General features: G+C 34.8%; 1 long non-coding RNA gene across 1 annotated transcript in view; it reads left to right on the top strand.

Moving 5' to 3' along the window:
• Nucleotides 1–12,531, top strand: part of LOC135313067 (uncharacterized) — a 33,221-nt gene extending 20,690 nt beyond the window's left edge. The window contains exons 5-6 of the long non-coding RNA XR_010372655.1: nt 7,098–7,163; nt 8,845–12,531. This is a non-coding gene — a long non-coding RNA (uncharacterized LOC135313067). The remainder of the gene's footprint in view (nt 1–7,097; nt 7,164–8,844) is intronic.
• Nucleotides 12,532–16,565: the final 4,034 nt, after the last annotated feature.

Genomic DNA, 16,565 nt, shown 5'->3' with positions numbered 1-16,565 from the left:
AATACAAATAAGAGCATAATGAAAAAAGTAATTGATGAAGTACTGACTTCCCCTCATCCCCTTCTGGTTTTCTGTTTCCTAATTCTAAGCATCTGGGATAACAGAGAGAGAATTGAAAATGGGAAGAAACATTTTCAAATCATTATCATGAGATGATTTACTGTGTATGAATCATTAGTAAATATTAAAAAGAGTGATGGTAACAGAATTAAGGAGCAGGCAGTTAGGAAAAGAACAAAGTACAACACTATTAGCTCATCAGTTAATGAGCTTCAGTTTACTGGATGTAGCCTCTAAAAGACAAAGATGTTGTAGGGGTCTGTTGCACACTGCCTAACCCAAGGATTAGAATGATTTATTGCTTAAGCATCTATGATATATAGGGTAAAGGAGTTATCAGGGCATTCAATTTAGGTTATATATGATAGAATCCTCTATAGTAAATCATTAGAATTTCTACAAACTCTAGATAATTTTTAATACAAACAGAATCAAGTCCAATGTACAATCTTTCCAGGAGACTGCAGATTAAACACTGAGCCAGAAACTGGTTACCTAGGGACCAATAAGTATGGCCTGTTTATATTATGGATGAACAGAGGACATTTCCAAGCAACACCCACTCACTCATTCTCATATATCACATACTCAGTACATCAAAAGGACTAAACATTCAGTGATCTTGGTATAATGAGACAAACTTAGTAGTAGGCTAGTAGTACTACTCCCAAAAGACATGAGTGTTTATTTGCTATGTGGGCCTGGGAACTCGGGTCATATTCCTAGTCTTAAAACGACAAATAGCATTACAACCATGGGTATCTTCCAAAGTGAAAAGCAGCCCACATGGTCAGCAGACTGCTTGACTTTCTTTAAAACAATGATACTTTAAAGTCAGCACTAACCTGTAAGTCCCCATCCCTTCAAGGAAAATGAATAGTTGGATCTAATCTATGAAGGACTAAGAGCCATGTATAAAAGAGATAAAACATTGTCAGCTATAACAGTTAAACTATGATAATCAGTAAACGCAGGCATGCCACGTCTGTCTCAGAATTACAATTAACCTGGTTATCTAAAGTAATTTACTCTTCATCTTACATTTTCCATGTAACACTACACTAGTATCTAAGGCTAAAGCATGTCATGCTATGTAAAGAAGATGTAGTTAGAAAAGCACATCATATTCTAATTTACAGTGTTTTTTTTTGTATCAATGGCCAGTTAAAGATATCACTAAAACAAATAAAATAACAATGTGAATAATTTACAAACTGCATATAGAACTGCACCCTAGTTTTTCTTTCCATCTAGGTTTGTCAGTTGTCATCCTACCTTTAGCCAGTTCGGGTATAACAAAAGCTTCAAGGGGTCAGAGACCTGTAAAATGCCATAAAAACATACATTTAACCCCACTGTTTGGAACCACGTGAATATCTGTTCAGTCACAGGGCTTTACGTAATAAGATTAATGAAATTCATGAAAATATATTTCTGAAGTTTGAGATAACTGGAGCAAAAGTAAGAACTGAAGCATTAATAAGTAATTTACAACAAAGTATAACCATGAATTAAACGTATTTGTTTTACATAGAGTACTGCTAATTACAGTTGCAGTCAATAGTGATGCTTTTTCTTTCTACCCCTGCCCCAGCCCTTGAAAAGAAAATGTTAAAGCTTTAATAGTCTAAACATGCTTTTCTTTAGTCCCTCACTCCACAAGAAAAGGTTGCAAAAAAGGCAAGTGTGTGAAAAGTTTGAGAAGGAAGTAGCTCAGAGATTTGACTTAAGTCAAATAATTTAATTGGCATATAAACACTAAATCAGCTAAATAAGCATGTAACTGGAGCAATATGGACACTCAATATCTGCAGAATATTCCTTAAACACCAAGTCTAGATGACTTACTCTAGAATTGCTAGAAGGTCCCAGGTATACACTCTTACCCTAATCCCACTTCACGATGGCTTGCCTACTGTATGTCCTGCTGTTTCAGCTGTACATAGTGAGGGAGACCAACATAGCTGCATCAGAGAAGCTCTTTGCTGGGGTAATGTAAAGTAGAGCTTTTCTGCTCAGAATTGGCCTAAGTTTGTATCGTGAACCACTGATGGATAAAGAGCCTCACTCTCCCCGTTAACCCACCATTTACTAGTTCCACAATATAATTTCTTTTTTGCTCTTAAGACCCTATTTTGCTACCTGTCTCCATTCATCAGTAGTGAAAAGAAACAAATCTGCAAATTGGAGACCTAAGGAGATTTGATTGACCTTCCTCAGAACTATTTTGCCTAATACAGGTTTAGACTATGTATTTCTAACAGGGCTTTTCATTGCATAGCAGTTTTCTACCAAAAAAGGAATGTTATGAGAACTAACACTGAGCCCTAAGGTAAGGGAGAGATTCACCTTACCATAAAAGTCTCATTGCCAAGAACCTTGAGAGACGATCACACGGTGGTTAGCATACTTCAAATAAAAAGAGTTAAAATGTTGCTCAGGTCACACCCAAGTCTGGGAAGGAAGCTGCACTAAAATCCCTGTTTTTGTTCAAATTTTTAGCATATTTTTGGATTAATTTCCCTTGCTGCCTGATCCAGCAGCTGCAGTGATAGATTCCAGACCATTTGGCAAAATCCTTTCTTGCATCTGAGAGATACCTGAAGTTATCCAAACAAAGTTCTTTTCTCAGGTAACATGTAAGTTATTTATATATACCGCATTACTGTAAGCTGAGACTTTATGGAACACAGGAAAACAAGCAAGCCTAAATTACCATACCCAAAGTTGCACAGGTCATTAAAACCATGAAGATAAATACTATCTTTGAAATCATGGTTTAGGCTACTGCTTACACAGTAACCTAAAGGAACAAATTATTAAGCAAGCGTATCATTCACTCCTGAGAACTCGATTGTGACAGTGAATGTATTTTTTATTCATACTCTGGGAGGCCAAGCAGTCCCTGCAAGGTACTATTTTTTAAAGGAATTTTTAAAACAATTACCGTTGAGAGAAGAGTCACATAAAGCTGCAGGGGCACAGCACAGGCACATTCAAAAGGTTTTGAAGTGGCCAAACTTTATGTACACAGAAAGGCTAAACATTTCTTGTTTCTGGGTCACAGGCCATCAAGACCTTTGACCTTCAGGCTATAGATCTCTTACGCAGGCAAATTACTTACACTGCAATACTTCATAAACAACAGAAGCCCTAAGTGTCCCACCAGGCATTACAAATAGGGTGGGGTTACACTTGGGATAGATTTGATTTGGATGGAAATGAGCCTCCCTGGGAAGTCTACTTAAGCCTTTTAAATAATGCCTGAGCACTGGCATGATGATTTAGTTTTAGAATCCTAGTAGATAATGATGCTGCTTTGTTGTTTTAGGAACATAGCTGGCATAAGTCAGTATAAACATGCAATTCGGATTTACTTTTTCTTTAAATTAGAAATATTGCACAGTAGATGAAAAGGAAACTACATCAGCTCCCCAACTCTAATTTGGTAAAATGATTCTTGTTTTAGCTGAATTCAGTATTTCACTGCTTTCCCTTTCTATGTTCATAAATAAATACTTAAAATCCACTGTAGAAACAGAAGAAAAATGCAAATTAGAATAGCACCTTCTCTAGGTATGTTCCATTCATATTGCCTCCAAGTTCTGAAGTGCCCTCTTAGTTTTATGTATTCAGTAGGCTAAAATAAGATAACTTACATTTTAAGGGGCAACTAGAAGCCCATGCTTTTACCAGAAGAAAGGAATAGTCACTCTAATTATTTCACTTTTCTCCAGCTAATAACATGCATATATATCCTTGTCATATTTGATAAAGTCATAGTTGATAAAGTGAGAAGTTGGATGGTTCCTGTTTGAACCATTCCCTTTCACCCTTAAAACTGCATTATCTCTCATTTCTTTCTCCTTCAATTCAGTGTCTTTAGGAGCCACCCTAAATCAGCAATTTTTAATAGATATGTCAATATCCAGTACACTATATTATTCAGAGGGATAATCAGAAAGGTGTCACAGGATAACTGCTTACGATTCAGTAGCACTTCACTCAACTAAGAAAGAGCTAGGGTAAAAAAAAAACAAAAACAAAAACAAAACCCCAAAACACCATCATCAACTTCCTTTCCTTCTGTTATTTTAATGCTTAGTATGTGTTTTAGGCTGTTAGAACACTAGGAATAAACAAATGTTGAAGCATGCTCCAGCCATATTAAGAACATCAATATATGTAGAGTCATGGTCATTTACTCCAGATGCAAAAGTCATAAGATTCGTCCTTCCCCTCAGGAGAGTAATAAGTCACCAAATTCAGCTTATACTTTAAACTGTTTTTTCTAGAGCTGAAAGAGCTCCTGAAACAGCAAATAAAGGTTTATCAGCCAAAAACAGGGAACAGAATTAAAAAAAAATAATCTAGTGAATGGGGAATTCATTTGGGAGATGGGAAACCGACATCATATCCTTTTTTCAAAGTTTAGGCAACAGGAACCATGTATTACCTACCCAAGGAGGAAGCAAAGTCAGTCAATTATTATTTGACTTGATTTTACTTAAGATTTAGCACTGGTATTTTGGAAAGACTATCCTAAATATCTTAATATCATTATAGCATTAACAAGAGTTTTAGGAAACATATGCATTAAAGACTGAGCTTTTCCTGTCCGTAATTTGAGGATAAATGTTTTTCCCCCCTCTTTCTATGTCAGATGCTGATAAACATTTATTTTAAAAACTCTGACCCTTTAGTAAAAGGAAAAAAAGAAGAGCTTATGCAACAGACAGGTGAATGAATTCTATCAATGGAGTGGTAAACCTCATTTATGCTAGTTTTTCTGAATCTAAATTATCGCAGAAAATAATTTTTACAGTTATCTTTAATATAGCATTTGTATCTTGAATGCCTGATACTATTTGGTTCCTATTCTACTACCCAGTTCAGGTATTAAAATGTTTTATAGTTTGGTTACTTATGTTCCCTTAAAGGAAATCCACACAGCTGATAATTTGTGACTTAGTGCTATACATCTAACTAGAACAGGAAGGGCTTGTCCAAGTTTTTGATGACATTTATAAAGCTTTTTGAAAACAGTACAGCATTTAGCCTCAGGCTTTTAGCTAACAAAACATCCCCTCTTATTTTACATAAAACCTTTAGTCTTTAAGATCTTATGCTGACTACCTTTAAGACCTGAGCAGTATAGGTAAATGTAGCCTTGTCTGTTGGTATGGAAATTAATAACTTTTTGATTGACATCAAGTTTTTAATTCAAAGGACAAGTACTTTTGAAACAGTATAAGATGATCACTGCATAGTAGAAGTCTACTAAGTCAGATAATGGACTAGACTTGAGCAATATTTTGAACTCTATGAAGTTCTTAACTTTTTTGAACGCTAAGTTAACTTTGGGGCATTCAAAACAAAATGAGTTCTCACGCTATTAGATTTCTTAGTGTTAAATGATACCTGGTTTCTGAGTATGTCTTTTCACTGTATGCACATTACATTAAGGTCTACAGCATTATGCTAGAAATTAAATTTAAATAGATGTAACAAAATTAGATGTTGCCATAAGAAGTATCCCAGTCCCAAAGGGTATTCCTTTAGATAAACGTAGTTTCTGTAAAGTGTTATTTAGTATATTTCATAATTCATCTTTAGAGTCTAGTTGTGAGATCCTATTTTATATCATGAAAATATCACTTTAAAAATTGTTAATAAAATATCTCCAAAATAGACTATACCTATATAAATATGATATTTCTGCACAAGAAATGTCTTGAAGAGTATGCACTTCCCACCACCCAAAACTGGGCCATCTTTCATGTTTTGGTTTCACTAACCTAAAAGGAAAAATTGAATAAATTGGTACTGTTTAACAAACAGGAGAGATAACAGGAAAAAGACACTGTAGCCTTTGAGAACTGCTGCACATATGAAAAGAACAGTCTATTTTCTTTACTCTCAAGAATAAGAGAAGGTCCTGTATGGTGGAGAGGAAGATTCAGGCCAGAAATTTTCTAAGAACAACTCAGCGTCATAACAGATTATTTTTAAGAACATTGCTAGACAAATTTCAGTTGAGAATTCCACAGGTGTAGCTGGATCCTGTCTGTGTGGTAAGGACTGCATTATTTGACCTCAACTTTCTTGGAGCCATATTATAATATACTACAACTATAACCAGAAGATTTTTCTCCTTAATAACGTGAATAAGGTGTCACTAATAGTGAATGAAGGCTTAAAGTGTTGTCTTAGGCATTTAAAATAATTTCTTTTTAAAATCAAATACCAACATGAAAACAGAAGTAATATAAAAAAAAAAAAATTTAACAGAGTCTTTTAATGTAATTAAAGAAAAACCCAAACCAAAGCAAAAACAAGAAATGCTTTAAAATCATGGATGATATCAATTCCCATCACTTTTGACTGTATGCCAGATTTCTTAAAACTCAATAGTTTTTGTTTGCTGTTGCTTCCTTTACGGAGTGATAAATCCCACTCAGACCAACGTTTCATACAGTATTCTAGAAGAGTTCCATCATATTCTAATGAGAATACTACATTTTTTGTTGTTGCAGTCTTTTTATTCTGCAGTATAATACATAGCATTATCTTAGTTACTGAAGTACCCTGTAGCAATTGTAAAAAAGGTTGTTTGCCCCTAAATTAGTTTCATCCACACATAAAATGTTCAAACATTTTAAGCAATTCCACACTTTAAGAAATTCCAGTTTTTAAATGCATTTCCTAACCCATTTATTCCAGTTGTCTATTTAGTAGCCACATTGTATTTTAAACCTGTTATCCAAGTTGTCTGAAGTTCTCTCTCCGTGTTTTGCCTCTTTATTAAATAATGGAGATGTGTGCTTATTTAAGAGACTTCAGTCATAAGTCTCCCCGCTGATGAGGGGACTGCCTTTTCCTCGCTGGCTGCCTCACCGTCACCTACAGATCACAAAAACTGGGAAGAGAACTGGGCTTAAACAAATGGAATAATTTTTTGCATATTGATGTCTTGCTGCAATGATCATAGACTGTCACTGTGCTTAACTCCTCTTTGTCCATTTGGATCTCCTAAGGGTTTATGATACACACGATTCTTTCATCTGAGAACAAGATAGACAACACGGCCTTCTGAGTACAAGGTAATTTATTTTTAGGTGGTAAAAATGCAGTATGATTCAAAACCGTTGCGTCACACATTTACTTATTGTTACAAAGGTGAATATGAACCAAATAAACCCACACACTGGCAAATCTTACACTTTTCTTGCAATTACAGAATGCTTTAGAAAAGCTCTTCCTAGATGTTACAGTCCCCTTTCTATTTAATCTTATTTTCTGGTTAGTGTTTTTGGCCAAAATTTTGCCTGCACATAAATAGCGCAGACTGTCAGGCTGTATAGGATCTAATAATAAGAGCACTAAGTGTGACAAAATAAGAGATTGTATTTTGCTTTTTTGTGATCTATTCTACAGAACTTTTCCAGGAATCAAGAACAGTTGCTTATCAGAAATTTGTTTGCAGAGAAGAAAATTCAATATAAATTCACATATCAAAACAGAAAAAGAGAAAAAATAATCTGTTTAATAACCATAGCAGTCTTTGTTAATTAGATGCTAGCTGACCAGATCTGCACATGAGGGTGGGGAGGGAAATTAAATTACTACTTTCCATGTATCCTTTCCCTATGCCTAAACTTTAGTTCCTCACCCTGAAGGAGGAAAAGAGTCAAATTACAGATTACAAACTAATTCATTTTACACATTTATTCATATCATGCTTTGTATTTATTTGTCCAAATCCACTGAGCAGGGAACAATATATACTTAGACATTCAGGTCCCAAATTTTAAATAAGAATGGAAAACAACAACATAAAAATAGAAAGGTGTTTTTCTTCTTTGACATTGTAGTGTTGATAACTAATGACCATATTTTCACTCTGAGAATAAAAAAAGGACACTTTTCACAGGAAGATCCCATTTCATTTAATTTTTTCCCTTCAGTTACTTCATTAGTTTTCCTTCAATTACTGATTGTCAACTGAGGTATGGTTTCTTTCATTTGCCCACCCAACTTCTGTCACTTTAAAAAAACAACACAAAAAAACCCCACAAACTAAAACTAATTGGGGTGCTCAAATTGCATTAGAAAACATCTGCTACACCTATTCAAAATTCTTTTAAAGCAAACTGTATCAAAGTACTCTGATTGCCTGCATTTTGACCCAATCACCGAATCCAAAAGGATTAATATGACTTTTCACAGTTCCATAAATGTCCCTGGATCTCATCTTAATTGACCTCCTAATTCCAAAAATACACTCACCATCTAAAAAGCTGTCAGAAAGAAGAGTAACATTTACTTTGAAAGTCCCTAGATGGCACCCATTTGAAACTGTTTTCCACTTTTAAAATCATATTTCTGTAAGAACAATTGCTGTTAACAAATTACGTAGCGTTGGACATCAGAAAATAGGAAGACTGATTCACTGAGGTGGAGTGGTTTCAGTAACAGCTGTCTAGATAAAAATATAATTATGTAGAGCAAGGTAATAAGCTTGATTAATTTCAGTGGTTTAGGAAGATAAAACATAGGCCAAACTGTAAAATGGTGTATTTGTCTTAACATCAACAGAGCTATACTGATTTTTCTTGTAAATTGTCAGTATATAATTAACGATATGTTCACTCCCGTTGATCTAGTTTCACATTACAGAAACATTACTCCTTCAGAAATGCTTAATTATATTTCTTTTTCACATAAACATACTCCTTGATCATGATCTTAACATTACTTCTTCCATTTTTCTATTTCATACAGTTCCCCTACTCCTCCACCTAAAGGCCACCTAAATGTTCTAAGAAGTAAACAAATCACTTCGATGAGAAAACAAATATTAATTAAACTACCATACATCACAAAACTTACTCCTACTGAAATAAAAACTTTACCTATGAGTATAATAATATCAGGTCCTAAATGGACACGTATGTGTCAGGATATGTTTCCTCAACAACCTATGGACTAATTCCTTTTGAGCTTTTCTAAACTCTTTTCCTCATTACAGTAGAAATTTTCTATCAGAAGAAATATTACCAACATTAGTTTATCCCATTAAATAATATTAACTTCAAGATTAAAACTCAGCTGTTTTAGAGCACTCTAAAACAGATTAAGTACAAATCAATATTCATGTAGTGACTAGATGAAGTTCCTTTTGATTAAAAAAAAAAATATATCCCCCCCAAGCTGAATCCATATTTTCTGGCAGCATTTTAACTGAAAAATAATACAGATATAAGCAATTTCTGGCACCATGATTTCTCCTACAGAGAATATTAACTCTCTGTTCATGTTAACTTTCATCTCACTCTTTTTCTGCAGTACTGAAATATTAAACCACTAACATAAAAAAAAAGAGAAAATTTTAAAACCAATTCCTCTGCAATTACTATAAAGAAATAAGAGAACCAATAATAAAACACATTTAAAGTGAAACAGCTATTAAAATTCACACACACTTCTTCACCTCACTCCTACCTACTCCCTACAGCTTCTATATTATGTAGCTGGAACCTTACAGTAAAGTAAAAAGGAAGTAATTTTTAGCTAAACATACTGAAGAAGGCCCTGCTAAACTAGGCTACTTTTCAGGAAGTATAAATCCACCTATGTGACTAGTATGGCAGAGATAAAACAACCACAGCTTTTATACAGAGAATTAGGTAATTCTTTAATCTAGCCTTAGATAGATTTTATTCAACGCTTACATAGATATAAACTGTAAGAAGCAAGAAAAATCCACAACGCACCTATCCAAACTTCACTAGAAGGGATTGTTGTTAGTCAAGCTACTAACCAATAGATACGAAGGACAACTGGAAAACTCAGAAGACGGATAACTCAGGAAGCACACTGATCATACCACAGCTGGGCATCAGTACTTCAGCAGCGCACAGGAATTAAGAGCAAGTGTCAACACCTGAATCTTCCTCTCCCTGCTGCTCAGGATAAACCATGATTGACTGGAGCAGATCAGATTAAGGACAGCTGGTTCTTAGAGTCCTACTGGAATGGAATAAAGCTGATGACTCTGGGTTGATAATAGGAGGTTAGCTAGCATTGATTACCAAAGCTACCAATTTTTTCTCTATTATGTAGAGTAGTATAAGGACTTTTTGCATTGCTTGATGATGTTGTGGATTTTCCTAACAGCAATATCTGTGCAAAAAATAGTGAGGAAAAAGAGAATTGAGGTATTATTCTTTTAATATTGCTTTGACTTGTTTTATATGTTTTTTGTTAATTTTATCATAATAGTAATGCTGACTATTTTATTTCAAGCACATGAAGGATATTATAGCTCTAATATGGGCCCACTAGACAACCGTGGAAAGAAAATTAGTTATACTATTTACATATGTATGAGGGTAGGCATTTTTATAAGAGCCATTTCACAAATTGGTATGGAACTCAAAGAGATGAGCTCTCTTTTTTTTTTTCTTTTCTTTCCCCTGAAGCCACACAGAACCCAGACTCCCCTGAGATTTAATACCTCATGTGGATGTTTATGTAGTTTCTCTGTGTCCCTTATTTCTCAAATTGTAGAAATGGCTTTGCAAGGCAGACACCAAATATTTACTATGTTCTTTATAACCTCCACCCCACTGAAAATGAATGAAGTATGCTCTTCTCTTTGCTGAGCTGTACTGTTTCTTAACACCAATTTCATTTTTAATAGGAGTTTCAAAGCATTGCAGTTAGCTGCAAAAAAAAAAAAAACAATTTGCATAATGTTATAAAAATGCTTCTCATGCTGTGTTAGAACCTCTCTTAAATGCATTTCATGTCATGATGATGGCAACTGTATCCCCTGTTAAGCCACAAGGGTTATTGCATTGGGTTTTGCTCCAAAAGACATTTAAGCATATGCATAACTTTTTCAGTTTTCTAGTTTAATTTGCTTTACTAGGCATGAACTTGAGCTTAGAATTGCACTCATACCTAGGAACTTTGCTAGACTGGAGCTTGGCTGTTGCTGAATATGGTTGTCCAACAACGACGCTTTGATCTTTCCAGTGCAAAACTATATGCTTTGACATGCTTGACTGTCAGCTTTTAAAGGTTAAATAAAAATCATGTACTTTGCAGTGCTTCTTTACTGCATTATCCTTCATATTCAGACAGAGACTTGTTGTATTAGCAGAAAAAAAAAAGAAGCTATTGGTAACTGATTACTACCTTTTAAAGACAGAAGAAATCACATGGTCAGCTAGTTAGATCACTTACCAGAACACTACAGTACTGCGTTTCATCAGTCTTGCAATAAAGCCCAGCAGGTCTTATGTAAAGGAAGCCTATCTTTCAGAAGGCATTGAGATTTAATTTGAAAACATCAGAACATAAAGAATGTACATTTACCTTTGTTGTTGTTGTTGTTGGTCCAGTTATTAATGACTGTTGTTGTGATACTTTGAAAATAAAAAGCACAAGACATACTGGGCTAACTTTCAGCCACTGTTTTTATATCTTCCTCTATTGAAAAGCCTTTTTAATCCAAGTATTTTCTGTCCTTAAAACAGTTATAAGTTGAAATCTGTTCACTTTTTGGTATGTTTGATAACACTTATGTGCAATATTTGTCATGTTTGTCTTATTTCTTTTGATGGTATTGAAGGTCAAAAATAGTGTTTCCTGTTGGAAACAAAACCAACTAAAAAAACAATCCTTACAATCATCTCTGGCTAAGTATTTGCAGAAAAACCTAGCAGCAAAAAGCCTTTTTAAATTAATTGTTTAAGCTTGTATAGCTTTCAGAAAAGATTGTTGAGTTCAGTCTGAAAGGTACTTCAGAGCCTTTTCCCACTCAAAGAGAGAAAGCAAATGGAGAAAATTCTGTTTGCTCATGGTCACTAACACATTATTTTTAACGAATTTCCTTTAGACACACTTGTATCTACAGGTATGTAGATGTGATATTTGCACATAAAAAAAAGGCTGTGAATCTCCTGCATGCTTGACAGACTTACAGCAAATGTAGATTTATTTATTTAAATATATAATTATAGGCATGAGCCAACCATCCAAAATAAATCAGAGTTATACCTATAAATGAGGTCTGATCTACCTTCACCTCTCATACATGACTCATGGATGGCAATGTTTTTTAATTATAAAGCCATATATCCCAAAGCGTGATTGAGTCAAGAAAAGAGAGATGGACACATGAAACATCAAACAAATTGGAGTCACCCATTTACAGATGTGTGCAGCCTGAGCAAGCTGATCAGGATTTATACTAAGCAACAACAGTTCTAGGTACCCCACAGTTTTTCAGAACTTTAATTATTATCATCTGTTTCGTATTATAATGGGGGTAGGAAATTACATTGTCTGATGACCTTAAATGTGTTAATTTGGAAAATAAGAGTAAAGTTTTCAGCCAGCTAGACAAGAATACACTCTAGTAGTCCAACTTTTTAAAACAAACCAGGAGCACTACTGTAAGACTTCAAGACAGAGTTAATGTTTGACAATATCTTCATTGTTACTGTGAAACATCATTAAATAAATAAATAAATAAATAAATCAAAGAGCTTCACATAGGAAATCCTCGACTAACTGTATGGTTCTACATGGTGCAAATCAGAGATATGAGACCAAGCCCTGAAAGGAAGAGTTGTTGTGCTTGCCCTAGCTGTTATGGCCCCTTGTCATGTTAATTAGCTTCTCAGGTTTGGGTAGCTAGGAGGTTCTGCACAGCTTTTCCTTCTGCAAAGTTAACGTGAGACTTAAGACACAGAACAACTAAAATCTTGGTCAATACCAGATATGTCTTATTTTACAGTGGTCTTCTGCAAATCCACTATACATTTTTATGTGACACATCAGAATTTTTATGGAATACTTATTCTGTTTTTTCTTGCTTTGATTTTTCCACCTATTCTTTTTTTCTTGAAACTACTGTCCTTTTTAAGCACTGTTTTCTCTGGTGGTTATTTTCTAATTTTCATTAGAAGAAAAAATATTTATGTAGAGTGCACTGCCTTCCTTCATCCATGGGAAGTCCTTAAGCCTTGGTTTCATGCATATGCTCTTGGGATATTTCACATGTGAGTCTCTGAGCGATTTGTACACAAGCATTTGTGCAATCAACAAGAAAACTGGGAACTTATTGAAGAGAGAAGACAAAAACCAGCTGACCTAAACCCATCAGTAGCATCTAAATATTTTGAGGTATGTTTCTTAGGGTAGTGACCTTGTACTGTTATGTGCCTGTTAGTAATGAATATATCATGTTGGTATTTTTCTCTTAACCTTTTACATATCCAAGATAAAAACTAATACTTTTTCATATCTGTTTCCTGACCTGTGCAGAATAATTGCAGCTTAGTTTCTAATAAGAAACGCTTCTTGTTTGCCTTTGTCTGTTGAGAGAGTCAGGGGGGGATAACAAAGACATGTTTAATCATATATCTGTGGAGATATGTCCACATTACATTTAAGTAAAAAGCACTCAAAATTGTCCTTGCTGTATCATCCTGTATTCTCCTACATTACTATGTGAAAAATACCATGTCACCTCTTTTGCTCTTGTTCCTTCCAGTAGAGCCGTACCAGGGAATTGACACCGGTCTACAAAACGTATATAAACATATTTATGTTGGCATCAATAAAAACACCCATTTCTGCTTTTTAATTAACTGGACTCTTTTGCTTGATTAGACTTTTCTCTTTAGCTTCCATGGCAAGCATCAGTGGTCTCTTCAGTGTCACTCTTTATTCAAGATCACTACGTATGTACTTTTTCAGTCTCTCAATATTGTATCTTCTAATACACATTTCAACATATTCTTGAGATCTTTTGGTAAATTACATAATACAAATTGTCCCTCCTTCATTTGAGCAAGGACCTCAGTGGCACCTCTTTTTTTTAAGTCTGTCTTTCTTAAAGTAGTGACTTTGTATTATTATATACCTGTTAGTACTACAGAAATAATTTTAGGCTCTAAAAGAGAGAGTATGCTGACAGTCACTTGTACCGGTACCTTTCCTTACTTTCTCTGTGGTTTCAATTTTTGCAGTGGAGTTGAAAATCATATTTGATTTGGAAAAGATTTTTAGTCATGACATTGATATGTGTCTGGGTTTGGATATCACTGCATTTCCCTTAATTGCATGACAGTGAGTACAAAATCACTAGGTACTTCATGACTGTTCAGTTTGCAAGAGATCCTGTTGCAGTTTAAAAAAAACCAAACAAACAAGCAAACAGAAGAACCCTAAACTCATGTAAGTATTTTCCCGTTCCTTTTGGGAAACATGAGTTTTAGCTAAATTTCAGTTAGGTGAAGACTGAATTCTCCTTTTTTACTTAATTATATGACTGTAACTGCACCAATTTTCTTTGAGATCTGTGGAAAAGACCTGAAATATCTTGTTATAAAATCTCAGAACTATAACTTCAACTACTGCTTTGGGCACTTAAGAAATCAGTTTCTTGATGGAAGTTTACTGTTCAGATGATTTTTTATATTTATTCCTTGTTTGTTGGAGCAGGCATATTAACAGTAGCATAGACCTTACAGTGATTTACCTTCTATACTGGCACACCTAGGAAAAGAGATATCTCAGATGTACAGGCTTGATACTCATCTCCTCCTATTTTTTTCAGCATTAGCCCAGGTATCATAGTTCTTTCCAAACCTTTTCAAGGTCTCCCTTGTTAAACATTACTATCTTTGGCAAAATAAAAAATCTATGGTGAAGCATCCTACGTGCTGAATGCAGCCCAAATGACAGTGTGAGGAAGGAGCACCTCCAAAGGAGTGCTGAATGTGCATAAACACGTGCTCTATTTTTCTCATAGCACCTGCCCAAATCCTGTTGCTGACATGTCAAGTGATGAAAAACATTTGACAACATAACTCTCCATTAGGTCTTGCTTCTTAATTCTTAAGTAGTGGAAAAAGTTCTCTTTCTCTTCATAAATGCTTCTGGACCCAGGCAAGAGAAATGTTTTTCAGGCTTCTTTAAAGTGAACAGCAAGAATATGTTTTTTAGGTTCTTCTATCCAATCTATAATTCAAAGGGCAATACAATTATTCAGCTTCTGCCACAGGCCAAAAGCAGCTTTCCTAGGGTCATAGGTTCCATCAGCTCTCTTCAGAACCTCATTATAAATGTTTTCTGTCTTCTATCCAAGCAGCAAGAGCAACTTCTAATGAAACCATGAAGTAGATGTGGTTTTAATGTAAAAATGGGTATGCCTGACCACCTTCCCAACTTAATAGAATTACTATTTTATAAGGATATTTGGTAGTCAGTTCTTCTAGAGAAAAACATGAATTCTTCCTTATTTTCATCTTGTTCTTGTAACAGCTGTTTGAAAATGTGATGATTCGCATATTTTATTTTTAATTGGAATAATGCACAACACAGCTTTCTGTATATAGCTCTTGCTGCAGCAGGAGTCTATCAGATATCTTGAAAACATGACTTACAAGGAGAGACTGCAAAAACCCGTGATTGTTTATGCTGAAGAGGAGAAAATCAATGGCAGGCATGGAAAGAGTATTCAGATATGTAAAAGAAGAATGGAATAATATATTCTCCATACGTACAGAAAACAGGCAAGAAACCAGAGATTTGCATTTGTCGTTACAAAGGTCCAATGGTAATTTATAATTACGCACTGAATAGGTTTGAATATGGAGATATATGATGGATTTGTCACTGAGGATATTTAAGGTTAGACAAGCATCTGCCAAGAATTACATAGGTTTAGCTGACCTTCTTTATGGGCAGGGGTTGAGCCTGGTGAGCTTTTAAGGTCAGCTGATGCTGTGCTTGCTACCTTCCTCTAACAGTTTTCAGAGAGTTGGATAAAAATCTTAAATTCTTCAGCTTAGATACCACAAAAAATAAAGGCAATTTCTGAATATTCTCCATATTCCCTAAAAATTTTAGATACTTACTCTTTCATTTTTCCATTCAGAGATTTTTCTTTAAGATTGGTTTCCTCCTGTACCATACATTGTTCACATTATATGTGATCTGAAGTACCTAATCTTTCAGGGAAAGGCGATGGACAGAAAGATAATCATGGAAGACACAGTGAAAACTTCTACTCAGTGAAATCCCGCTATCAAACCCAAACTATTGTAATAGTATATTCATAACATTGTGTTATTTTGTGTACTCTGAGTCAGATGACTGTACTCTCTGCTGACCCTCCTTGGAGGTGAGGTTTGCCTGCACATGACAAAAACTTAGCTTTAGACTGACCTAACCACATGACTGAGGAATCATCTGCAAGCATTCCTGAAGCAAGGCCTATAAAAAGATGGCTGTTCATTCAGTGAAAGAGATTTGCCAAGGGAAATTAGTGTTCCAATATGTCAACCACAATAAATGGCTTTTCTTATTAGCAACATACTAGAGAGTACATAATATTTTCCTTGTGGAATAAGAGTACAAAATGAGACCTGACTGATCTGTTGCTCAGTTGAAATAGAGTAACTCTCTGACACTCAAATTAA

This window comes from Phalacrocorax carbo, chromosome 4, assembly GCF_963921805.1.
Source record: "Phalacrocorax carbo chromosome 4, bPhaCar2.1, whole genome shotgun sequence".
Classification (NCBI taxonomy): Eukaryota; Metazoa; Chordata; class Aves; order Suliformes; family Phalacrocoracidae; genus Phalacrocorax; species Phalacrocorax carbo.
The sequence above is the reverse complement of the archived record's forward strand: the minus strand, read 5'-3'. Positions and strand labels throughout refer to the sequence as shown.